The 26,122-nt window shown below is 44.9% G+C and overlaps 10 non-coding genes across 10 annotated transcripts; all 10 read right to left on the bottom strand.

Annotated features, from left to right (window-relative positions):
* Positions 1 to 818: 818 nt before the first annotated feature.
* On the bottom strand, positions 819 to 890 carry TRNAG-CCC (transfer RNA glycine (anticodon CCC)). Its single transcript has one exon. It is a non-coding gene; the product is annotated as a tRNA-Gly (tRNA).
* Positions 891 to 4,033: 3,143 nt separating this feature from the next.
* On the bottom strand, positions 4,034 to 4,105 carry TRNAG-CCC (transfer RNA glycine (anticodon CCC)). The gene has a single exon. It is a non-coding gene; the product is annotated as a tRNA-Gly (tRNA).
* A 1,512-nt stretch (positions 4,106 to 5,617) lies between these two features.
* Positions 5,618 to 5,689, bottom strand: TRNAG-CCC (transfer RNA glycine (anticodon CCC)). The gene has a single exon. It is a non-coding gene; the product is annotated as a tRNA-Gly (tRNA).
* A 4,736-nt stretch (positions 5,690 to 10,425) lies between these two features.
* TRNAG-CCC (transfer RNA glycine (anticodon CCC)) lies at positions 10,426 to 10,497 on the bottom strand. Its single transcript has one exon. It is a non-coding gene; the product is annotated as a tRNA-Gly (tRNA).
* Positions 10,498 to 13,640: 3,143 nt separating this feature from the next.
* TRNAG-CCC (transfer RNA glycine (anticodon CCC)) lies at positions 13,641 to 13,712 on the bottom strand. The gene has a single exon. It is a non-coding gene; the product is annotated as a tRNA-Gly (tRNA).
* Positions 13,713 to 15,239: 1,527 nt separating this feature from the next.
* Positions 15,240 to 15,311, bottom strand: TRNAG-CCC (transfer RNA glycine (anticodon CCC)). Its single transcript has one exon. It is a non-coding gene; the product is annotated as a tRNA-Gly (tRNA).
* Positions 15,312 to 20,053: 4,742 nt separating this feature from the next.
* On the bottom strand, positions 20,054 to 20,125 carry TRNAG-CCC (transfer RNA glycine (anticodon CCC)). The gene has a single exon. It is a non-coding gene; the product is annotated as a tRNA-Gly (tRNA).
* A 1,527-nt stretch (positions 20,126 to 21,652) lies between these two features.
* On the bottom strand, positions 21,653 to 21,724 carry TRNAG-CCC (transfer RNA glycine (anticodon CCC)). The gene has a single exon. It is a non-coding gene; the product is annotated as a tRNA-Gly (tRNA).
* A 1,526-nt stretch (positions 21,725 to 23,250) lies between these two features.
* On the bottom strand, positions 23,251 to 23,322 carry TRNAG-CCC (transfer RNA glycine (anticodon CCC)). The gene has a single exon. It is a non-coding gene; the product is annotated as a tRNA-Gly (tRNA).
* Positions 23,323 to 24,849: 1,527 nt separating this feature from the next.
* On the bottom strand, positions 24,850 to 24,921 carry TRNAG-CCC (transfer RNA glycine (anticodon CCC)). Its single transcript has one exon. It is a non-coding gene; the product is annotated as a tRNA-Gly (tRNA).
* Between the last annotated feature and the right edge of the window lie 1,201 nt (positions 24,922 to 26,122).

Raw genomic sequence — 26,122 nt, 5'->3', positions numbered from 1 at the left:
AGCATGCTGCAATGTATGCTGGGAGCAGAAAATCTTCATCTTCTCGTCTCACAGTCAGTCATAACTGAAAGTGCAGACCCTCTTGGGAACTAGCAGTTTCAGGCCTTTACCAAGATAGCAGCTCTCTAACCCTCTCCTCTCTCTTTGATCCTAGCGCTAGCATGCTTAGGATTTGATTTTAACTGGGAGCCAGAGATCTACCCGGTGAGGGCTTGCCCGGTGTGAGGCTTTTGAGCGTTTGGGAGCGTTCGGGACGTGAGGACGTTGGACAGGAAATGTTGCCATCTTGAAATACCCAACCTTCCTGCTGTCGTGAGAGGCTCTTTCCATGGACATCTGCCTCTTGGAGTCCTCTCAACTTGCTCTCTGATATAACATTTTGTGAGCTGCAGTTACATCCGATGGCTACAAGGTGGCGCTGCATTCAGGTGAGAGAACAAGTGTGCACAAAATCGTTGGGGACTTTTGCCAGATTCATCGGTGGATCTTGCCTACTTTTATTCACATGCTAGATATTGCCTAGAGATGCTTTTTAATATAGAGATGCTAGAGTTAGAATGTCTGGTCGGGGTTCAGCCCTTTCATTGTCTACCGCCCGCAACATATTTATTACCAGCACATGTGAGTGGTGACTCTGCTTTTTGGAAAATAGCATCTAATAGGACAATGAATGTAGCAGATGGGGCGATCGAGATGCCTGCCTAAGTATTTCATTTTTTTTTTAATTTAACGTCTGATTAATCTGTTCATGATATTTCCGTTTTGTGACATGTTGCATTAAAACAAATCCTGCTTGGAGAACATATAAAAATTTGCACTGCATTGGCCGGGAATCGAACCCGGGTCAACTGCTTGGGAAGCAGCTATGCTCACCACTATACCACCAACGCCCTATGATGTGGTTGCTCTCGGTTCTAAAGATTACAACCCCGAGTTCAATGACTATCTTGCACCAGTTTCAATGGTGCATTTGGTTTAGATACCAACATGAAAAGCAGTAGAAAGTTTCTTGTAGGGGGTAAGGAACTGGGGATTGAAACCAAGGCCAAATCTGTGCAGAAGAGAAGAAATGGAAAGCAGTAGTACAAATAGTGGAAATGAACATATTTAGGCAGCATTGGAAGCAAAGCAGCGAAGAGAAAGAGAGTGCCTTCCATGAAATGCCCAGGAGAATGATAAGAGCAGAACGAAAAGGCAAGAATGACATTCAAAGCATGCCCAGAAAAACGTGTGACGGTCCCACCAGTCATTTATGCTTATAATTGGGTATCTTTACTTTCAAAGTATGGGGTTGATCCTTTGGCGATCACTCTCTTGTATTTCAGCAGAGACAGATAGTTGAGAAGTCTTTTCTCACATAGCTAGCACAAGCCTGCGCTTTTCCTTGCTGGTAGCGTGGAAATGACAGATTGGTTCTCAGAAGAAAAAACAAGAAATATTATAGCAGAGGATGGTTTCGATCCATCGACCTCTGGGTTATGGGCCCAGCACGCTTCCTCTGTGCCACTCTGCTCCCTTGTAAAAGTGTTCTCTTTATGCAGAGGAGGAGCTTTCAGCGAAGTGGCGAGGGATTGGTGGGTCTCGCTCCTCATTTGCCTAAGCATGCTGCAATGTATGCTGGGTGCAGAAAATCTTCATCTTCTCGTCTCACAGTCAGTCATAACTGAAAGTGCAGACCCTCTTGGGAACTAGCAGTTTCAGGCCTTTACCAAGATAGCAGCTCTCTAACCCTCTCCTCTCTCTTTGATCCTAGCGCTAGCATGCTCAGGATTTGATTTTAACTGGGAGCCAGAGATCTACCCGGTGAGGGGAGGCTTTTGAGCGTTTGGGAGCATTCGGGACGTGAGGACGTTGGACAGGAAATGTTGCCATCTTGAAATATCCAACCTTCCTGCTGTCGTGAGAGGCTCTTTCCATGGACATCTGCCTCTTGGAGTCCTCTCAACTTGCACTCTGATATAACCTGCCTCTTGGAGTCCTCTCAACTTGCTCTCTGATATAACATTTTGTGAGCTGCAGTTACATCCGATGGCTACAAGGTGGCGCTGCATTCAGGTGAGAGAACAAGTGTGCACAAAATCGTTGGGGACTTTTGCCAGATTCATCGGTGGATCTTGCCTACTTTTATTCACATGCTAGATATTGCCTAGAAATGCTTTTTAATATAGAGATGCTAGAGTTAGAATGTCTGGTCGGGGTTCAGCCCTTTCATTGTCTACCGCCCGCAACATATTTATTACCAGCACATGTGAGTGGTGACTCTGCTTTTTGGAAAATAGCATCTAATAGGACAATGAATGTAGCAGATGGGGCGATCGAGATGCCTGCCTAAGTATTTCATTTTTTTTTTAATTTAACGTCTGATTAATCTGTTCATGATATTTCCGTTTTGTGACATGTTGCATTAAAACAAATCCTGCTTGGAGAACATATAAAAATTTGCACTGCATTGGCTGGGAATCGAACCCGGGTCAACTGCTTGGGAAGCAGCTATGCTCACCACTATACCACCAACGCCCTATGATGTGGGTGCTCTCGGTTCTAAAGATTACAACCCCGAGTTCAATGACTATCTTGCACCAGTTTCAATGGTGCATTTGGTTTAGATACCAACATGAAAAGCAGTAGAAAGTTTCTTGTAGATGGTAAGGAACTGGGGATTGAAACCAAGGCCAAATCTGTGCAGAAGAGAAGAAATGGAAAGCAGTAGTACAAATAGTGGAAATGAACATATTTAGGCAGCATTGGAAGCAAAGCAGCGAAGAGAAAGAGAGTGCCTTCCATGAAATGCCCAGGAGAATGATAAGAGCAGAACGAAAAGGCAAGAATGACATTCAAAGCATGCCCAGAAAAACGTGTGACGGTCCCACCAGTCATTTATGCTTATAATTGGGTATCTTTACATTCAAAGTATGGGGTTGATCCTTTGGCGATCACTCTCTTGTATTTCAGCAGAGACAGATAGTTGAGAAGTCTTTTCTCACATAGCTAGCACAAGCCGGCGCTTTTCCTTGCTGGTAGCGTGGAAATGACAGATTGGTCCTCAGAAGAAAAAACAAGAAATATTATAGCAGAGGATGGTTTCGATCCATCGACCTCTGGGTTATTGGCCCAGCACGCTTCCGCTGCGCCACTCTGCTCCCTTGTAAAAGTGTTCTCTTTATGCAGATGAGGAGCTTTCAGCGAAGTGGCGAGGGATTGGTGGGTCTCGCTCCTCATTTGCCTAAGCATGCTGCAATGTATGCTGGGAGCAGAAAATCTTCATCTTCTCGTCTCACAGTCAGTCATAACTGAAAGTGCAGACCCTCTTGGGAACTAGCAGTTTCAGGCCTTTACCAAGATAGCAGCTCTCTAACCCTCTCCTCTCTCTTTGATCCTAGCGCTAGCATGCTCAGGATTTGATTTTAACTGGGAGCCAGAGATCTACCCGGTGAGGGCGAGGCTTTTGAGCGTTTGGGAGCGTTCAGGACGTGAGGACGTTGGACAGGAAATGTTGCCATCTTGAAATACCCAACCTTCCTGCTGTTGTGAGAGGCTCTTTCCATGGACATCTGCCTCTTGGAGTCCTCTCAACTTGCTCTCTGATATAACATTTTGTGAGCTGCAGTTACATCCGATGGCTACAAGGTGGCGCTGCATTCAGGTGAGAGAACAAGTGTGCACAAAATCTTTGGGGACTTTTGCCAGATTCATCGGTGGATCTTGCCTACTTTTATTCACATGCTAGATATTGCCTAGAAATGCTTTTTAATATAGAGATGCTAGAGTTAGAATGTCTGGTCGGGGTTCAGCCCTTTCATTGTCTACCGCCCGCAACATATTTATTACCAGCACATGTGAGTGGTGACTCTGCTTTTTGGAAAATAGCATCTAATAGGACAATGAATGTAGCAGATGGGGCGATCGAGATGCCTGCCTAAGTATTTCATTTTTTTTTTAATTTAACGTCTGATTAATCTGTTCATGATATTTCCGTTTTGTGACATGTTGCATTAAAACAAATCCTGCTTGGAGAACATATAAAAATTTGCACTGCATTGGCCGGGAATCGAACCCGGGTCAACTGCTTGGGAAGCAGCTATGCTCACCACTATACCACCAACGCCCTATGATGTGGGTGCTCTCGGTTCTAAAGATTACAACCCCGAGTTCAATGACTATCTTGCACCAGTTTCAATGGTGCATTTGGTTTAGATACCAACATGAAAAGCAGTAGAAAGTTTCTTGTAGAGGGTAAGAAACTGGGGATTGAAACCAAGGCCAAATCTGTGCAGAAGAGAAGAAATGGAAAGCAGTAGTACAAATAGTGGAAATGAACATATTTAGGCAGCATTGGAAGCAAAGCAGCGAAGAGAAAGAGAGTGCCTTCCATGAAATGCCCAGGAGAATGATAAGAGCAGAACGAAAAGGCAAGAATGACATTCAAAGCATGCCCAGAAAAACGTGTGACGGTCCCACCAGTCATTTATGCTTATAATTGGGTATCTTTACTTTCAAAGTATGGGGTTGATCCTTTGGCGATCACTCTCTTGTATTTCAGCAGAGACAGATAGTTGAGAAGTCTTTTCTCACATAGCTAGCACAAGCCTGCGCTTTTCCTTGCTGGTAGCGTGGAAATGACAGATTGGTTCTCAGAAGAAAAAACAAGAAATATTATAGCAGAGGATGGTTTCGATCCATCGACCTCTGGGTTATGGGCCCATCACGCTTCCGCTGCGCCACTCTGCTCCCTTGTAAAAGTGTTCTCTTTATGCAGAGGAGGAGCTTTCAGCGAAGTGGCGAGGGATTGGTTGGTCTCGCTCCTCATTTGCCTAAGCATGCTGCAATGTATGCTGGGTGCAGAAAATCTTCATCTTCTCGTCTCACAGTCAGTCATAACTGAAAGTGCAGACCCTCTTGGGAACTAGCAGTTTCAGGCCTTTACCAAGATAGCAGCTCTCTAACCCTCTCCTCTCTCTTTGATCCTAGCGCTAGCATGCTCAGGATTTGATTTTAACTGGGAGCCAGAGATCTACCCGGTGTGAGGCTTTTGAGCGTTTGGGAGCGTTCGGGACGTGAGGACATTGGACAGGAAATGTTGCCATCTTGAAATATCCAACCTTCCTGCTGTCGTGAGAGGCTCTTTCCATGGACATCTGCCTCTTGGAGTCCTCTCAACTTGCTCGCTGATATAACATTTTGTGAGCTGCAGTTACATCCGATGGCTACAAGGTGGCGCTGCATTCAGGTGAGAGAACAAGTGTGCACAAAATCGTTGGGGACTTTTGCCAGATTCATCGGTGGATCTTGCCTACTTTTATTCACATGCTAGATATTGCCTAGAAATGCTTTTTAATATAGAGATGCTAGAGTTAGAATGTCTGGTCGGGGATCAGCCCTTTCATTGTCTACCGCCCGCAACATATTTATTACCAGCACATGTGAGTGGTGACTCTGCTTTTTGGAAAATAGCGTCTAATAGGACAATTAATGTAGCAGATGGGGCGATCGAGGTGCCTGCCTAAGTATTTCATTTTTTTTTTAATTTAACGTCTGATTAATCTGTTCATGATATTTCCGTTTTGTGACATGTTGCATTAAAACAAATCCTGCTTGGAGAACATATAAAAATTTGCACTGCATTGGCCGGGAATCGAACCCGGGTCAACTGCTTGGGAAGCAGCTATGCTCACCACTATACCACCAACGCCCTATGATGTGGGTGCTCTCGGTTCTAAAGATTACAACCCCGAGTTCAATGACTATCTTGCACCAGTTTCAATGGTGCATTTGGTTTAGATACCAACATGAAAAGCAGTAGAAAGTTTCTTGTAGAGGGTAAGGAACTGGGGATTGAAACCAAGGCCAAATCTGTGCAGAAGAGAAGAAATGGAAAGCAGTAGTACAAATAGTGGAAATGAACATATTTAGGCAGCATTGGAAGCAAAGCAGCGAAGAGAAAGAGAGTGCCTTCCATGAAATGCCCAGGAGAATGATAAGAGCAGAACGAAAAGGCAAGAATGACATTCAAAGCATGCCCAGAAAAACGTGTGACGGTCCCACCAGTCATTTATGCTTATAATTGGGTATCTTTACTTTCAAAGTATGGGGTTGATCCTTTGGCGATCACTCTCTTGTATTTCAGCAGAGACAGATAGTTGAGAAGTCTTTTCTCACATAGCTAGCACAAGCCTGCGCTTTTCCTTGCTGGTAGCGTGGAAATGACAGATTGGTTCTCAGAAGAAAAAACAAGAAATATTATAGCAGATGATGGTTTCGATCCATCGACCTCTGGGTTATGGGCCCAGCACGCTTCCGCTGCGCCACTCTGCTCCCTTGTAAAAGTGTTCTCTTTATGCAGATGAGGAGCTTTCAGCGAAGTGGCGAGGGATTGGTGGGTCTCGCTCCTCATTTGCCTAAGCATGCTGCAATGTATGCTGGGAGCAGAAAATCTTCATCTTCTCGTCTCACAGTCAGTCATAACTGAAAGTGCAGACCCTCTTGGGAACTAGCAGTTTCAGGCCTTTACCAAGATAGCAGCTCTCTAACCCTCTCCTCTCTCTTTGATCCTAGCGCTAGCATGCTCAGGATTTGATTTTAACTGGGAGCCAGAGATCTACCCGGTGAGGGCGAGGCTTTTGAGCGTTTGGGAGCGTTCGGGACGTTGGACAGGAAATGTTGCCATCTTGAAATACCCAACCTTCCTGCTGTCGTGAGAGGCTCTTTCCATGGACATCTGCCTCTTGGAGTCCTCTCAACTTGCTCTCTGATATAACATTTTGTGAGCTGCAGTTACATCCGATGGCTACAAGGTGGCGCTGCATTCAGGTGAGAGAACAAGTGTGCACAAAATCGTTGGGGACTTTTGCCAGATTCATCGGTGGATCTTGCCTACTTTTATTCACATGCTAGATATTGCCTAGAAATGCTTTTTAATATAGAGATGCTAGAGTTAGAATGTCTGGTCGGGGTTCAGCCCTTTCATTGTCTACCGCCCGCAACATATTTATTACCAGCACATGTGAGTGGTGACTCTGCTTTTTGGAAAATAGCATCTAATAGGACAATGAATGTAGCAGATGGGGCGATCGAGATGCCTGCCTAAGTATTTCATTTTTTTTTTTAATTTAACGTCTGATTAATCTGTTCATGATATTTCCGTTTTGTGACATGTTGCATTAAAACAAATCCTGCTTGGAGAACATATAAAAATTTGCACTGCATTGGCCGGGAATCGAACCCGGGTCAACTGCTTGAGAAGCAGCTATGCGCACCACTATACCACCAACGCCCTATGATGTGGTTGCTCTCGGTTCTAAAGATTACAACCCCGAGTTCAATGACTATCTTGCACCAGTTTCAATGGTGCATTTGGTTTAGATACCAACATGAAAAGCAGTAGAAAGTTTCTTGTAGAGGGTAAGGAACTGGGGATTGAAACCAAGGCCAAATCTGTGCAGAAGAGAAGAAATGGAAAGCAGTAGTACAAATAGTGGAAATGAACATATTTAGGCAGCATTGGAAGCAAAGCAGCGAAGAGAAAGAGAGTGCCTTCCATGAAATGCCCAGGAGAATGATAAGAGCAGAACGAAAAGGCAAGAATGACATTCAAAGCATGCCCAGAAAAACGTGTGACGGTCCCACCAGTCATTTATGCTTATAATTGGGTATCTTTACTTTCAAAGTATGGGGTTGATCCTTTGGCGATCACTCTCTTGTATTTCAGCAGAGACAGATAGTTGAGAAGTCTTTTCTCACATAGCTAGCACAAGCCTGCGCTTTTCCTTGCTGGTAGCGTGGAAATGACAGATTGGTTCTCAGAAGAAAAAACAAGAAATATTATAGCAGAGGATGGTTTCGATCCATCGACCTCTGGGTTATTGGCCCAGCACGCTTCCGCTGCGCCACTCTGCTCCCTTGTAAAAGCGTTCTCTTTATGCAGAGGAGGAGCTTTCAGCGAAGTGGCGAGGGATTGGTGGGTCTCGCTCCTCATTTGCCTAAGCATGCTGCAATGTATGCTGGGTGCAGAAAATCTTCATCTTCTCGTCTCACAGTCAGTCATAACTGAAAGTGCAGACCCTCTTGGGAACTAGCAGTTTCAGGCCTTTACCAAGATAGCAGCTCTCTAACCCTCTCCTCTCTCTTTGATCCTAGCGCTAGCATGCTCAGGATTTGATTTTAACTGGGAGCCAGAGATCTACCCGGTGAGGGCTTGCCCGGTGTGAGGCTTTTGAGCGTTTGGGAGCATTCGGGACGTGAGGACGTTGGACAGGAAATGTTGCCATCTTGAAATATCCAACCTTCCTGCTGTCGTGAGAGGCTCTTTCCATGGACATCTGCCTCTTGGAGTCCTCTCAACTTGCTCTCTGATATAACCTGCCTCTTGGAGTCCTCTCAACTTGCTCTCTGATATAACATTTTGTGAGCTGCAGTTACATCCGATGGCTACAAGGTGGCACTGCATTCAGGTGAGAGAACAAGTGTGCACAAAATCGTTGGGGACTTTTGCCAGATTCATCGGTGGATCTTGCCTACTTTTATTCACATGCTAGATATTGCCTAGAAATGCTTTTTAATATAGAGATGCTAGAGTTAGAATGTCTGGTCGGGGTTCAGCCCTTTCATTGTCTACCGCCCGCAACATATTTATTACCAGCACATGTGAGTGGTGACTCTGCTTTTTGGAAAATAGCATCTAATAGGACAATGAATGTAGCAGATGGGGCGATCGAGATGCCTGCCTAAGTATTTCATTTTTTTTTTAATTTAACGTCTGATTAATCTGTTCATGATATTTCCGTTTTGTGACATGTTGCATTAAAACAAATCCTGCTTGGAGAACATATAAAAATTTGCACTGCATTGGCTGGGAATCGAACCCGGGTCAACTGCTTGGGAAGCAGCTATGCTCACCACTATACCACCAACGCCCTATGATGTGGGTGCTCTCGGTTTTAAAGATTACAACCCCGAGTTCAATGACTATCTTGCACCAGTTTCAATGGTGCATTTGGTTTAGATACCAACATGAAAAGCAGTAGAAAGTTTCTTGTAGATGGTAAGGAACTGGGGATTGAAACCAAGGCCAAATCTGTGCAGAAGAGAAGAAATGGAAAGCAGTAGTACAAATAGTGGAAATGAACATATTTAGGCAGCATTGGAAGCAAAGCAGCGAAGAGAAAGAGAGTGCCTTCCATGAAATGCCCAGGAGAATGATAAGAGCAGAACGAAAAGGCAAGAATGACATTCAAAGCATGCCCAGAAAAACGTGTGACGGTCCCACCAGTCATTTATGCTTATAATTGGGTATCTTTACTTTCAAAGTATGGGGTTGATCCTTTGGCGATCACTCTCTTGTATTTCAGCAGAGACAGATAGTTGAGAAGTCTTTTCTCACATAGCTAGCACAAGCCTGCGCTTTTCCTTGCTGGTAGCGTGGAAATGACAGATTGGTCCTCAGAAGAAAAAACAAGAAATATTATAGCAGAGGATGGTTTCGATCCATAGACCTCTGGGTTATGGGCCCAGCACGCTTCCGCTGCGCCACTCTGCTCCCTTGTAAAAGTGTTCTCTTTATGCAGATGAGGAGCTTTCAGCGAAGTGGCGAGGGATTGGTGGGTCTCGCTCCTCATTTGCCTAAGCATGCTGCAATGTATGCTGGGAGCAGAAAATCTTAATCTTCTCGTCTCACAGTCAGTCATAACTGAAAGTGCAGACCCTCTTGGGAACTAGCAGTTTCAGGCCTTTACCAAGATAGCAGCTCTCTAACCCTCTCCTCTCTCTTTGATCCTAGCGCTAGCATGCTCAGGATTTGATTTTAACTGGGAGCCAGAGATCTACCCGGTGAGGGCGAGGCTTTTGAGCGTTTGGGAGCGTTCGGGACGTGAGGACGTTGGACAGGAAATGTTGCCATCTTGAAATACCCAACCTTCCTGCTGTTGTGAGAGGCTCTTTCCATGGACATCTGCCTCTTGGAGTCCTCTCAACTTGCTCTCTGATATAACATTTTGTGAGCTGCAGTTACATCCGATGGCTACAAGGTGGCGCTGCATTCAGGTGAGAGAACAAGTGTGCACAAAATCGTTGGGGACTTTTGCCAGATTCATCGGTGGATCTTGCCTACTTTTATTCACATGCTAGATATTGCCTAGAAATGCTTTTTAATATAGAGATGCTAGAGTTAGAATGTCTGGTCGGGGTTCAGCCCTTTCATTGTCTACCGCCCGCAACATATTTATTACCAGCACATGTGAGTGGTGACTCTGCTTTTTGGAAAATAGCATCTAATAGGACAATGAATGTAGCAGATGGGGCGATCGAGATGCCTGCCTAAGTATTTCATTTTTTTTTTAATTTAACGGCTGATTAATCTGTTCATGATATTTCCGTTTTGTGACATGTTGCATTAAAACAAATCCTGCTTGGAGAACATATAAAAATTTGCACTGCATTGGCCGGGAATCGAACCCGGGTCAACTGCTTGGGAAGCAGCTATGCTCACCACTATACCACCAACGCCCTATGATGTGGGTGCTCTCGGTTCTAAAGATTACAACCCCGAGTTCAATGACTATCTTGCACCAGTTTCAATGGTGCATTTGGTTTAGATACCAACATGAAAAGCAGTAGAAAGTTTCTTGTAGAGGGTAAGGAACTGGGGATTGAAACCAAGGCCAAATCTGTGCAGAAGAGAAGAAATGGAAAGCAGTAGTACAAATAGTGGAAATGAACATATTTAGGCAGCATTGGAAGCAAAGCAGCGAAGAGAAAGAGAGTGCCTTCCATGAAATGCCCAGGAGAATGATAAGAGCAGAACGAAAAGGCAAGAATGACATTCAAAGCATGCCCAGAAAAACGTGTGACGGTCCCACCAGTCATTTATGCTTATAATTGGGTATCTTTACTTTCAAAGTATGGGGTTGATCCTTTGGCGATCACTCTCTTGTATTTCAGCAGAGACAGATAGTTGAGAAGTCTTTTCTCACATAGCTAGCACAAGCCTGCGCTTTTCCTTGCTGGTAGCGTGGAAATGACAGATTGGTCCTCAGAAGAAAAAACAAGAAATATTATAGCAGAGGATGGTTTCGATCCATCGACCTCTGGGTTATGGGCCCAGCACGCTTCCGCTGCGCCACTCTGCTCCCTTGTAAAAGTGTTCTCTTTATGCAGATGAGGAGCTTTCAGCGAAGTGGCGAGGGATTGGTGGGTCTCGCTCCTCATTTGCCTAAGCATGCTGCAATGTATGCTGGGAGCAGAAAATCTTCATCTTCTCGTCTCACAGTCAGTCATAACTGAAAGTGCAGACCCTCTTGGGAACTAGCAGTTTCAGGCCTTTACCAAGATAGCAGCTCTCTAACCCTCTCCTCTCTCTTTGATCCTAGCGCTAGCATGCTCAGGATTTGATTTTAACTGGGAGCCAGAGATCTACCCGGTGAGGGGAGGCTTTTGAGCGTTTGGGAGCATTCGGGACGTGAGGACGTTGGACAGGAAATGTTGCCATCTTGAAATATCCAACCTTCCTGCTGTCGTGAGAGGCTCTTTCCATGGACATCTGCCTCTTGGAGTCCTCTCAACTTGCTCTCTGATATAACCTGCCTCTTGGAGTCCTCTCAACTTGCTCTCTGATATAACATTTTGTGAGCTGCAGTTACATCCGATGGCTACAAGGTGGCGCTGCATTCAGGTGAGAGAACAAGTGTGCACAAAATCGTTGGGGACTTTTGCCAGATTCATCGGTGGATCTTGCCTACTTTTATTCACATGCTAGATATTGCCTAGAAATGCTTTTTAATATAGAGATGCTAGAGTTAGAATGTCTGGTCGGGGTTCAGCCCTTTCATTGTCTACCGCCCGCAACATATTTATTACCAGCACATGTGAGTGGTGACTCTGCTTTTTGGAAAATAGCATCTAATAGGACAATGAATGTAGCAGATGGGGCGATCGAGATGCCTGCCTAAGTATTTCATTTTTTTTTTAATTTAACGTCTGATTAATCTGTTCATGATATTTCCGTTTTGTGACATGTTGCATTAAAACAAATCCTGCTTGGAGAACATATAAAAATTTGCACTGCATTGGCTGGGAATCGAACCCGGGTCAACTGCTTGGGAAGCAGCTATGCTCACCACTATACCACCAACGCCCTATGATGTGGGTGCTCTCGGTTCTAAAGATTACAACCCCGAGTTCAATGACTATCTTGCACCAGTTTCAATGGTGCATTTGGTTTAGATACCAACATGAAAAGCAGTAGAAAGTTTCTTGTAGATGGTAAGGAACTGGGGATTGAAACCAAGGCCAAATCTGTGCAGAAGAGAAGAAATGGAAAGCAGTAGTACAAATAGTGGAAATGAACATATTTAGGCAGCATTGGAAGCAAAGCAGCGATGAGAAAGAGAGTGCCTTCCATGAAATGCCCAGGAGAATGATAAGAGCAGAACGAAAAGGCAAGAATGACATTCAAAGCATGCCCAGAAAAACGTGTGACGGTCCCACCAGTCATTTATGCTTATAATTGGGTATCTTTACATTCAAAGTATGGGGTTGATCCTTTGGCGATCACTCTCTTGTATTTCAGCAGAGACAGATAGTTGAGAAGTCTTTTCTCACATAGCTAGCACAAGCCGGCGCTTTTCCTTGCTGGTAGCGTGGAAATGACAGATTGGTCCTCAGAAGAAAAAACAAGAAATATTATAGCAGAGGATGGTTTCGATCCATCGACCTCTGGGTTATGGGCCCAGCACGCTTCCGCTGCGCCACTCTGCTCCCTTGTAAAAGTGTTCTCTTTATGCAGATGAGGAGCTTTCAGCGAAGTGGCGAGGGATTGGTGGGTCTCGCTCCTCATTTGCCTAAGCATGCTGCAATGTATGCTGGGAGCAGAAAATCTTCATCTTCTCGTCTCACAGTCAGTCATAACTGAAAGTGCAGACCCTCTTGGGAACTAGCAGTTTCAGGCCTTTACCAAGATAGCAGCTCTCTAACCCTCTCCTCTCTCTTTGATCCTAGCGCTAGCATGCTCAGGATTTGATTTTAACTGGGAGCCAGAGATCTACCCGGTGAGGGCGAGGCTTTTGAGCGTTTGGGAGCGTTCGGGACGTGAGGACGTTGGACAGGAAATGTTGCCATCTTGAAATACCCAACCTTCCTGCTGTTGTGAGAGGCTCTTTCCATGGACATCTGCCTCTTGGAGTCCTCTCAACTTGCTCTCTGATATAACATTTTGTGAGCTGCAGTTACATCCGATGGCTACAAGGTGGCGCTGCATTCAGGTGAGAGAACAAGTGTGCACAAAATCGTTGGGGACTTTTGCCAGATTCATCGGTGGATCTTGCCTACTTTTATTCACATGCTAGATATTGCCTAGAAATGCTTTTTAATATAGAGATGCTAGAGTTAGAATGTCTGGTCGGGGTTCAGCCCTTTCATTGTCTACCGCCCGCAACATATTTATTACCAGCACATGTGAGTGGTGACTCTGCTTTTTGGAAAATAGCATCTAATAGGACAATGAATGTAGCAGATGGGGCGATCGAGATGCCTGCCTAAGTATTTCATTTTTTTTTTAATTTAACGTCTGATTAATCTGTTCATGATATTTTCGTTTTGTGACATGTTGCATTAAAACAAATCCTGCTTGGAGAACATATAAAAATTTGCACTGCATTGGCCGGGAATCGAACCCGGGTCAACTGCTTGGGAAGCAGCTATGCTCACCACTATACCACCAACGCCCTATGATGTGGGTGCTCTCGGTTCTAAAGATTACAACCCCGAGTTCAATGACTATCTTGCACCAGTTTCAATGGTGCATTTGGTTTAGATACCAACATGAAAAGCAGTAGAAAGTTTCTTGTAGAGGGTAAGAAACTGGGGATTGAAACCAAGGCCAAATCTGTGCAGAAGAGAAGAAATGGAAAGCAGTAGTACAAATAGTGGAAATGAACATATTTAGGCAGCATTGGAAGCAAAGCAGCGAAGAGAAAGAGAGTGCCTTCCATGAAATGCCCAGGAGAATGATAAGAGCAGAACGAAAAGGCAAGAATGACATTCAAAGCATGCCCAGAAAAACGTGTGACGGTCCCACCAGTCATTTATGCTTATAATTGGGTATCTTTACTTTCAAAGTATGGGGTTGATCCTTTGGCGATCACTCTCTTGTATTTCAGCAGAGACAGATAGTTGAGAAGTCTTTTCTCACATAGCTAGCACAAGCCTGCGCTTTTCCTTGCTGGTAGCGTGGAAATGACAGATTGGTTCTCAGAAGAAAAAACAAGAAATATTATAGCAGAGGATGGTTTCGATCCATCGACCTCTGGGTTATGGGCCCAGCACGCTTCCGCTGCGCCACTCTGCTCCCTTGTAAAAGTGTTCTCTTTATGCAGAGGAGGAGCTTTCAGCGAAGTGGCGAGGGATTGGTTGGTCTCGCTCCTCATTTGCCTAAGCATGCTGCAATGTATGCTGGGTGCAGAAAATCTTCATCTTCTCGTCTCACAGTCAGTCATAACTGAAAGTGCAGACCCTCTTGGGAACTAGCAGTTTCAGGCCTTTACCAAGATAGCAGCTCTCTAACCCTCTCCTCTCTCTTTGATGCTAGCGCTAGCATGCTCAGGATTTGATTTTAACTGAGAGCCAGAGATCTACCCGGTGAGGGCTTGCCCGGTGTGAGGCTTTTGAGCGTTTGGGAGCGTTCGGGACGTGAGGACGTTGGACAGGAAATGTTGCCATCTTGAAATACCCAACCTTCCTGCTGTCGTGAGAGGCTCTTTCCATGGACATCTGCCTCTTGGAGTCCTCTCAACTTGCTCTCTGATATAACATTTTGTGAGCTGCAGTTACATCCGATGGCTACAAGGTGGCGCTGCATTCAGGTGAGAGAACAAGTGTGCACAAAATCGTTGGGGACTTTTGCCAGATTCATCGGTGGATCTTGCCTACTTTTATTCACATGCTAGATATTGCCTAGAAATGCTTTTTAATATAGAGATGCTAGAGTTAGAATGTCTGGTCGGGGTTCAGCCCTTTCATTGTCTACCGCCCGCAACATATTTATTACCAGCACATGTGAGTGGTGACTCTGCTTTTGGGAAAATAGCATCTAATAGGACAATGAATGTAGCAGATGGGGCGATCGAGATGCCTGCCTAAGTATTTCATTTTTTTTTTAATTTAACGTCTGATTAATCTGTTCATGATATTTCCGTTTTGTGACATGTTGCATTAAAACAAATCCTGCTTGGAGAACATATAAAAATTTGCACTGCATTGGCCGGGAATCGAACCCGGGTCAACTGCTTGGGAAGCAGCTATGCTCACCACTATACCACCAACGCCCTATGATGTGGTTGCTCTCGGTTCTAAAGATTACAACCCCGAGTTCAATGACTATCTTGCACCAGTTTCAATGGTGCATTTGGTTTAGATACCAACATGAAAAGCAGTAGAAAGTTTCTTGTAGAGGGTAAGGAACTGGGGATTGAAACCAAGGCCAAATCTGTGCAGAAGAGAAGAAATGGAAAGCAGTAGTACAAATAGTGGAAATGAACATATTTAGGCAGCATTGGAAGCAAAGCAGCGAAGAGAAAGAGAGTGCCTTCCATGAAATGCCCAGGAGAATGATAAGAGCAGAACGAAAAGGCAAGAATGACATTCAAAGCATGCCCAGAAAAACGTGTGACGGTCCCACCAGTCATTTATGCTTATAATTGGGTATCTTTACTTTCAAAGTATGGGGTTGATCCTTTGGCGATCACTCTCTTGTATTTCAGCAGAGACAGATAGTTGAGAAGTCTTTTCTCACATAGCTAGCACAAGCCTGCGCTTTTCCTTGCTGGTAGCGTGGAAATGACAGATTGGTTCTCAGAAGAAAAAACAAGAAATATTATAGCAGAGGATGGTTTCGATCCATCGACCTCTGGGTTATGGGCCCAGCACGCTTCCGCTGCGCCACTCTGCTCCCTTGTAAAAGTGTTCTCTTTATGCAGAGGAGGAGCTTTCAGCGAAGTGGCGAGGGATTGGTGGGTCTCGCTCCTCATTTGCCTAAGCATGCTGCAATGTATGCTGGGTGCAGAAAATCTTCATCTTCTCGTCTCACAGTCAGTCATAACTGAAAGTGCAGACCCACTTGGGAACTAGCAGTTTCAGGCCTTTACCAAGATAGCAGCTCTCTAACCCTCTCCTCTCTCTTTGATCCTAGCGCTAGCATGCTCAGGATTTGATTTTAACTGGGAGCCAGAGATCTACCCGGTGAGGGGAGGCTTTTGAGCGTTTGGGAGCATTCGGGACGTGAGGACGTTGGACAGGAAATGTTGCCATCTTGAAATATCCAACCTTCCTGCTGTCGTGAGAGGCTCTTTCCATGGACATCTGCCTCTTGGAGTCCTCTCAACTTGCTCTCTGATATAACCTGCCTCTTGGAGTCCTCTCAACTTGCTCTCTGATATAACATTTTGTGAGCTGCAGTTACATCCGATGGCTACAAGGTGGCGCTGCATTCAGGTGAGAGAACAAGTGTGCACAAAATCGTTGGGGACTTTTGCCAGATTCATCGGTGGATCTTGCCTACTTTTATTCACATGCTAGATATTGCCTAGAAATGCTTTTTAATATAGAGGTGCTAGAGTTAGAATGTCTGGTCGGGGTTCAGCCCTTTCATTGTCTACCGCCCGCAACATATTTATTACCAGCACATGTGAGTGGTGACTCTGCTTTTTGGAAAATAGCATCTAATAGGACAATGAATGTAGCAGATGGGGCGATCGAGATGCCTGCCTAAGTATTTCATTTTTTTTTTAATTTAACGTCTGATTAATCTGTTCATGATATTTCCGTTTTGTGACATGTTGCATTAAAACAAATCCTGCTTGGAGAACATATAAAAATTTGCACTGCATTGGCTGGGAATCGAACCCGGGTCAACTGCTTGGGAAGCAGCTATGCTCACCACTATACCACCAACGCCCTATGATGTGGGTGCTCTCGGTTCTAAAGATTACAACCCCGAGTTCAATGACTATCTTGCACCAGTTTCAATGGTGCATTTGGTTTAGATACCAACATGAAAAGCAGTAGAAAGTTTCTTGTAGATGGTAAGGAACTGGGGATTGAAACCAAGGCCAAATCTGTGCAGAAGAGAAGAAATGGAAAGCAGTAGTACAAATAGTGGAAATGAACATATTTAGGCAGCATTGGAAGCAAAGCAGCGAAGAGAAAGAGAGTGCCTTCCATGAAATGCCCAGGAGAATGATAAGAGCAGAACGAAAAGGCAAGAATGACATTCAAAGCATGCCCAGAAAAACGTGTGACGGTCCCACCAGTCATTTATGCTTATAATTGGGTATCTTTACATTCAAAGTATGGGGTTGATCCTTTGGCGATCACTCTCTTGTATTTCAGCAGAGACAGATAGTTGAGAAGTCTTTTCTCACATAGCTAGCACAAGCCGGCGCTTTTCCTTGCTGGTAGCGTGGAAATGACAGATTGGTCCTCAGAAGAAAAAACAAGAAATATTATAGCAGAGGATGGTTTCGATCCATCGACCTCTGGGTTATGGGCCCAGCACGCTTCCGCTGCGCCACTCTGCTCCCTTGTAAAAGTGTTCTCTTTATGCAGATGAGGAGCTTTCAGCGAAGTGGCGAGGGATTGGTGGGTCTCGCTCCTCATTTGCCTAAGCATGCTGCAATGTATGCTGGGAGCAGAAAATCTTCATCTTCTCGTCTCACAGTCAGTCATAACTGAAAGTGCAGACCCTCTTGGGAACTAGCAGTTTCAGGCCTTTACCAAGATAGCAGCTCTCTAACCCTCTCCTCTCTCTTTGATCCTAGCGCTAGCATGCTCAGGATTTGATTTTAACTGGGAGCCAGAGATCTACCCGGTGAGGGCGAGGCTTTTGAGCGTTTGGGAGCGTTCGGGACGTGAGGACGTTGGACAGGAAATGTTGCCATCTTGAAATACCCAACCTTCCTGCTGTTGTGAGAGGCTCTTTCCATGGACATCTGCCTCTTGGAGTCCTCTCAACTTGCTCTCTGATATAACATTTTGTGAGCTGCAGTTACATCCGATGGCTACAAGGTGGCGCTGCATTCAGGTGAGAGAACAAGTGTGCACAAAATCGTTGGGGACTTTTGCCAGATTCATCGGTGGATCTTGCCTACTTTTATTCACATGCTAGATATTGCCTAGAAATGCTTTTTAATATAGAGATGCTAGAGTTAGAATGTCTGGTCGGGGTTCAGCCCTTTCATTGTCTACCGCCCGCAACATATTTATTACCAGCACATGTGAGTGGTGACTCTGCTTTTTGGAAAATAGCATCTAATAGGACAATGAATGTAGCAGATGGGGCGATCGAGATGCCTGCCTAAGTATTTCATTTTTTTTTTAATTTAACGTCTGATTAATCTGTTCATGATATTTTCGTTTTGTGACATGTTGCATTAAAACAAATCCTGCTTGGAGAACATATAAAAATTTGCACTGCATTGGCCGAGAATCGAACCCGGGTCAACTGCTTGGGAAGCAGCTATGCTCACCACTATACCACCAACGCCCTATGATGTGGGTGCTCTCGGTTCTAAAGATTACAACCCCGAGTTCAATGACTATCTTGCACCAGTTTCAATGGTGCATTTGGTTTAGATACCAACATGAAAAGCAGTAGAAAGTTTCTTGTAGAGGGTAAGAAACTGGGGATTGAAACCAAGGCCAAATCTGTGCAGAAGAGAAGAAATGGAAAGCAGTAGTACAAATAGTGGAAATGAACATATTTAGGCAGCATTGGAAGCAAAGCAGCGAAGAGAAAGAGAGTGCCTTCCATGAAATGCCCAGGAGAATGATAAGAGCAGAACGAAAAGGCAAGAATGACATTCAAAGCATGCCCAGAAAAACGTGTGACGGTCCCACCAGTCATTTATGCTTATAATTGGGTATCTTTACTTTCAAAGTATGGGGTTGATCCTTTGGCGATCACTCTCTTGTATTTCAGCAGAGACAGATAGTTGAGAAGTCTTTTCTCACATAGCTAGCACAAGCCTGCGCTTTTCCTTGCTGGTAGCGTGGAAATGACAGATTGGTTCTCAGAAGAAAAAACAAGAAATATTATAGCAGAGGATGGTTTCGATCCATCGACCTCTGGGTTATGGGCCCAGCACGCTTCCGCTGCGCCACTCTGCTCCCTTGTAAAAGTGTTCTCTTTATGCAGAGGAGGAGCTTTCAGCGAAGTGGCGAGGGATTGGTTGGTCTCGCTCCTCATTTGCCTAAGCATGCTGCAATGTATGCTGGGTGCAGAAAATCTTCATCTTCTCGTCTCACAGTCAGTCATAACTGAAAGTGCAGACCCTCTTGGGAACTAGCAGTTTCAGGCCTTTACCAAGATAGCAGCTCTCTAACCCTCTCCTCTCTCTTTGATCCTAGCGCTAGCATGCTCAGGATTTGATTTTAACTGAGAGCCAGAGATCTACCCGGTGAGGGCTTGCCCGGTGTGAGGCTTTTGAGCGTTTGGGAGCGTTCGGGACGTGAGGACGTTGGACAGGAAATGTTGCCATCTTGAAATACCCAACCTTCCTGCTGTCGTGAGAGGCTCTTTCCATGGACATCTGCCTCTTGGAGTCCTCTCAACTTGCTCTCTGATATAACATTTTGTGAGCTGCAGTTACATCCGATGGCTACAAGGTGGCGCTGCATTCAGGTGAGAGAACAAGTGTGCACAAAATCGTTGGGGACTTTTGCCAGATTCATCGGTGGATCTTGCCTACTTTTATTCACATGCTAGATATTGCCTAGAAATGCTTTTTAATATAGAGATGCTAGAGTTAGAATGTCTGGTCGGGGTTCAGCCCTTTCATTGTCTACCGCCCGCAACATATTTATTACCAGCACATGTGAGTGGTGACTCTGCTTTTTGGAAAATAGCATCTAATAGGACAATGAATGTAGCAGATGGGGCGATCGAGATGCCTGCCTAAGTATTTCATTTTTTTTTTAATTTAACGTCTGATTAATCTGTTCATGATATTTCCGTTTTGTGACATGTTGCATTAAAACAAATCCTGCTTGGAGAACATATAAAAATTTGCACTGCATTGGCCGGGAATCGAACCCGGGTCAACTGCTTGGGAAGCAGCTATGCTCACCACTATACCACCAACGCCCTATGATGTGGGTGCTCTCGGTTCTAAAGATTACAACCCCGAGTTCAATGACTATCTTGCACCAGTTTCAATGGTGCATTTGGTTTAGATACCAACATGAAAAGCAGTAGAAAGTTTCTTGTAGAGGGTAAGAAACTGGGGATTGAAACCAAGGCCAAATCTGTGCAGAAGAGAAGAAATGGAAAGCAGTAGTACAAATAGTGGAAATGAACATATTTAGGCAGCATTGGAAGCAAAGCAGCGAAGAGAAAGAGAGTGCCTTCCATGAAATGCCCAGGAGAATGATAAGAGCAGAACGAAAAGGCAAGAATGACATTCAAAGCATGCCCAGAAAAACGTGTGACGGTCCCACCAGTCATTTATGCTTATAATTGGGTATCTTTACTTTCAAAGTATGGGGTTGATCCTTTGGCGATCACTCTCTTGTATTTCAGCAGAGACAGATAGTTGAGAAGTCTTTTCTCACATAGCTAGCACAAGCCTGCGCTTTTCCTTGCTGGTAGCGTGGAAATGACAGATTGGTTCTCAGAAGAAAAAACAAGAAATATTATAGCAGAGGATGGTTTCGATCCATCGACCTCTGGGTTATGGGCCCAGCACGCTTCCGCTGCGCCACTCTGCTCCCTTGTAAAAGTGTTCTCTTTATGCAGAGGAGGAGCTTTCAGCGAAGTGGCGAGGGATTGGTTGGTCTCGCTCCTCATTTGCCTAAGCATGCTGCAATGTATGCTGGGTGCAGAAAATCTTCATCTTCTCGTCTCACAGTCAGTCATAACTGAAAGTGCAGACCCTCTTGGGAACTAGCAGTTTCAGGCCTTAACCAAGATAGCAGCTCTCTAACCCTCTCCTCTCTCTTTGATCCTAGCGCTAGCATGCTCAGGATTTGATTTTAACTGGGAGCCAGAGATCTACCCGGTGAGGGCTTGCCCGGTGTGAGGCTTTTGAGCGTTTGGGAGCGTTCGGGACGTGAGGACATTGGACAGGAAATGTTGCCATCTTGAAATATCCAACCTTCCTGCTGTCGTGAGAGGCTCTTTCCATGGACATCTGCCTCTTGGAGTCCTCTCAACTTGCTCGCTGATATAACATTTTGTGAGCTGCAGTTACATCCGATGGCTACAAGGTGGCGCTGCATTCAGGTGAGAGAACAAGTGTGCACAAAATCGTTGGGGACTTTTGCCAGATTCATCGGTGGATCTTGCCTACTTTTATTCACATGCTAGATATTGCCTAGAAATGCTTTTTAATATAGAGATGCTAGAGTTAGAATGTCTGGTCGGGGTTCAGCCCTTTCATTGTCTACCGCCCGCAACATATTTATTACCAGCACATGTGAGTGGTGACTCTGCTTTTTGGAAAATAGCGTCTAATAGGACAATTAATGTAGCAGATGGGGCGATCGAGGTGCCTGCCTAAGTATTTCATTTTTTTTTTAATTTAACGTCTGATTAATCTGTTCATGATATTTCCGTTTTGTGACATGTTGCATTAAAACAAATCCTGCTTGGAGAACATATAAAAATTTGCACTGCATTGGCCGGGAATCGAACCCGGGTCAACTGCTTGGGAAGCAGCTATGCTCACCACTATACCACCAACGCCCTATGATGTGGGTGCTCTCGGTTCTAAAGATTACAACCCCGAGTTCAATGACTATCTTGCACCAGTTTCAATGGTGCATTTGGTTTAGACACCAACATGAAAAGCAGTAGAAAGTTTCTTGTAGAGGGTAAGGCACTGGGGATTGAAACCAAGGCCAAATCTGTGCAGAAGAGAAGAAATGGAAAGCAGTAGTACAAATAGTGGAAATGAACATATTTAGGCAGCATTGGAAGCAAAGCAGCGAAGAGAAAGAGAGTGCCTTCCATGAAATGCCCAGGAGAATGATAAGAGCAGAACGAAAAGGCAAGAATGACATTCAAGCATGCCCAGAAAAAGGTGTGACGGTCCCACCAGTCATTTATGCTTATAATTGGGTATCTTTACTTTCAAAGTATGGGGTTGATCCTTTGGCGATCACTCTCTTGTATTTCAGCAGAGACAGATAGTTGAGAAGTCTTTTCTCACATAGCTAGCACAAGCCTGCGCTTTTCCTTGCTGGTAGCGTGGAAATGACAGATTGGTTCTCAGAAGAAAAAACAAGAAATATTATAGCAGAGGATGGTTTCGATCCATCGACCTCTGGGTTATGGGCCCAGCAGGCTTCCGCTGCGCCACTCTGCTCCCTTGTAAAAGTGTTCTCTTTATGCAGAGGAGGAGCTGTCAGCGAAGTGGCGAGGGATTGGTTGGTCTCGCTCCTCATTTGCCTAAGCATGCTGCAATGTATGCTGGGTGCAGAAAATCTTCATCTTCTCGTCTCACAGTCAGTCATAACTGAAAGTGCAGACCCTCTTGGGAACTAGCAGTTTCAGGCCTTAACCAAGATAGCAGCTCTCTAACCCTCTCCTCTCTCTTTGATCCTAGCGCTAGCATGCTCAGGATTTGATTTTAACTGGGAGCCAGAGATCTACCCGGTGAGGGCTTGCCCGGTGTGAGGCTTTTGAGCGTTTGGGAGCGTTCGGGACGTGAGGACATTGGACAGGAAATGTTGCCATCTTGAAATATCCAACCTTCCTGCTGTCGTGAGAGGCTCTTTCCATGGACATCTGCCTCTTGGAGTCCTCTCAACTTGCTCGCTGATATAACATTTTGTGAGCTGCAGTTACATCCGATGGCTACAAGGTGGCGCTGCATTCAGGTGAGAGAACAAGTGTGCACAAAATCGTTGGGGACTTTTGCCAGATTCATCGGTGGATCTTGCCTACTTTTATTCACATGCTAGATATTGCCTAGAAATGCTTTTTAATATAGAGATGCTAGAGTTAGAATGTCTGGTCGGGGTTCAGCCCTTTCATTGTCTACCGCCCGCAACATATTTATTACCAGCACATGTGAGTGGTGACTCTGCTTTTTGGAAAATAGCATCTAATAGGACAATGAATGTAGCAGATGGGGCGATCGAGATGCCTGCCTAAGTATTTCATTTTTTTTTTAATTTAATGTCTGATTAATCTGTTCATGATATTTCCGTTTTGTGACATGTTGCATTAAAACAAATCCTGCTTGGAGAACATATAAAAATTTGCACTGCATTGGCCGGGAATCGAACCCGGGTCAACTGCTTGGGAAGCAGCTATGCTCACCACTATACCACCAACGCCCTATGATGTGGTTGCTCTCGGTTCTAAAGATTACAACCCCGAGTTCAATGACTATCTTGCACCAGTTTCAATAGTGCATTTGGTTTAGATACCAACATGAAAAGCAGTAGAAAGTTTCTTGTAGAGGGTAAGGAACTGGGGATTGAAACCAAGGCCAAATCTGTGCAGAAGAGAAGAAATGGAAAGCAGTAGTACAAATAGTGGAAATGAACATATTTAGGCAGCATTGGAAGCAAAGCAGCGAAGAGAAAGAGAGTGCCTTCCATGAAATGCCCAGGAGAATGATAAGAGCAGAACGAAAAGGCAAGAATGACATTCAAAGCATGCCCAGAAAAACGTGTGACGGTCCCACCAGTCATTTATGCTTATAATTGGGTATCTTTACTTTCAAAGTATGGGGTTGATCCTTTGGCGATCACTCTCTTGTATTTCAGCAGAGACAGATAGTTGAGAAGTCTTTTCTCACATAGCTAGCACAAGCCTGCGCTTTTCCTTGCTGGTAGCGTGGAAATGACAGATTGGTTCTCAGAAGAAAAAACAAGAAATATTATAGCAGAGGATGGTTTCGATCCATCGACCTCTGGGTTATGGGCCCAGCACGCTTCCGCTGCGCCACTCTGCTCCCTTGTAAAAGTGTTCTCTTTATGCAGAGGAGGAGCTTTCAGCGAAGTGGCGAGGGATTGGTTGGTCTCGCTCCTCATTTGCCTAAGCATGCTGCAATGTATGCTGGGTGCAGAAAATCTTCATCTTCTCGTCTCACAGTCAGTCATAACTTAAAGTGCAGACCCTCTTGGGAACTAGCAGTTTCAGGCCTTTACCAAGATAGCAGCTCTCTAACCCTCTCCTCTCTCTTTGATCCTAGCGCTAGCATGCTCAGGATTTGATTTTAACTGAGAGCCAGAGATCTACCCGGTGAGGGCTTGCCCGGTGTGAGGCTTTTGAGCGTTTGGGAGCGTTCGGGACGTGAGGACGTTGGACAGGAAATGTTGCCATCTTGAAATACCCAACCTTCCTGCTGTCGTGAGAGGCTCTTTCCATGGACATCTGCCTCTTGGAGTCCTCTCAACTTGCTCTCTGATATAACATTTTGTGAGCTGCAGTTACATCCGATGGCTACAAGGTGGCGCTGCATTCAGGTGAGAGAACAAGTGTGCACAAAATCGTTGGGGACTTTTGCCAGATTCATCGGTGGATCTTGCCTACTTTTATTCACATGCTAGATATTGCCTAGAAATGCTTTTTAATATAGAGATGCTAGAGTTAGAATGTCTGGTCGGGGTTCAGCCCTTTCATTGTCTACCGCCCGCAACATATTTATTACCAGCACATGTGAGTGGTGACTCTGCTTTTTGGAAAATAGCGTCTAATAGGACAATTAATGTAGCAGATGGGGCGATCGAGGTGCCTGCCTAAGTATTTCATTTTTTTTTTAATTTAACGTCTGATTAATCTGTTCATGATATTTCCGTTTTGTGACATGTTGCATTAAAACAAATCCTGCTTGGAGAACATATAAAAATTTGCACTGCATTGGCCGGGAATCGAACCCGGATCAACTGCTTGGGAAGCAGCTATGCTCACCACTATACCACCAACGCCCTATGATGTGGGTGCTCTCGGTTCTAAAGATTACAACCCCGAGTTCAATGACTATCTTGCACCAGTTTCAATGGTGCATTTGGTTTAGACACCAACATGAAAAGCAGTAGAAAGTTTCTTGTAGAGGGTAAGGAACTGGGGATTGAAACCAAGGCCAAATCTGTGCAGAAGAGAAGAAATGGAAAGCAGTAGTACAAATAGTGGAAATGAACATATTTAGGCAGCATTGGAAGCAAAGCAGCGAAGAGAAAGAGAGTGCCTTCCATGAAATGCCCAGGAGAATGATAAGAGCAGAACGAAAAGGCAAGAATGACATTCAAAGCATGCCCAGAAAAACGTGTGACGGTCCCACCAGTCATTTATGCTTATAATTGGGTATCTTTACTTTCAAAGTATGGGGTTGATCCTTTGGCGATCACTCTCTTGTATTTCAGCAGAGACAGATAGTTGAGAAGTCTTTTCTCACATAGCTAGCACAAGCCTGCGCTTTTCCTTGCTGGTAGCGTGGAAATGACAGATTGGTTCTCAGAAGAAAAAACAAGAAATATTATAGCAGAGGATGGTTTCGATCCATCGACCTCTGGGTTATGGGCCCAGCAGGCTTCCGCTGCGCCACTCTGCTCCCTTGTAAAAGTGTTCTCTTTATGCAGAGGGGGAGCTTTCAGCGAAGTGGCGAGGGATTGGTTGGTCTCACTCCTCATTTGCCTAAGCATGCTGCAATGTATGCTGGGTGCAGAAAATCTTCATCTTCTCGTCTCACAGTCAGTCATAACTGAAAGTGCAGACCCTCTTGGGAACTAGCAGTTTCAGGCCTTTACCAAGATAGCAGCTCTCTAACCCTCTCCTCTCTCTTTGATCCTAGCGCTAGCATGCTCAGGATTTGATTTTAACTGGGAGCCAGAGATCTACCCGGTGAGGGCTTGCCCGGTGTGAGGCTTTTGAGCGTTTGGGAGCGTTCGGGACGTGAGGACGTTGGACAGGAAATGTTGCCATCTTGAAATACCCAACCTTCCTGCTGTCGTGAGAGGCTCTTTCCATGGACATCTGCCTCTTGGAGTCCTCTCAACTTGCTCTCTGATATAACATTTTGTGAGCTGCAGTTACATCCGATGGCTACAAGGTGGCGCTGCATTCAGGTGAGAGAACAAGTGTGCACAAAATCGTTGGGGACTTTTGCCAGATTCATCGGTGGATCTTGCC

Source organism: Triturus cristatus, chromosome 11 (genome assembly GCF_964204655.1).
Source record: "Triturus cristatus chromosome 11, aTriCri1.1, whole genome shotgun sequence".
Lineage (NCBI taxonomy): Eukaryota > Metazoa > Chordata > Amphibia > Caudata > Salamandridae > Triturus > Triturus cristatus.
Note: the sequence above shows the minus strand (reverse complement) of the source record. Positions and strands in the feature narration are given on the sequence as shown.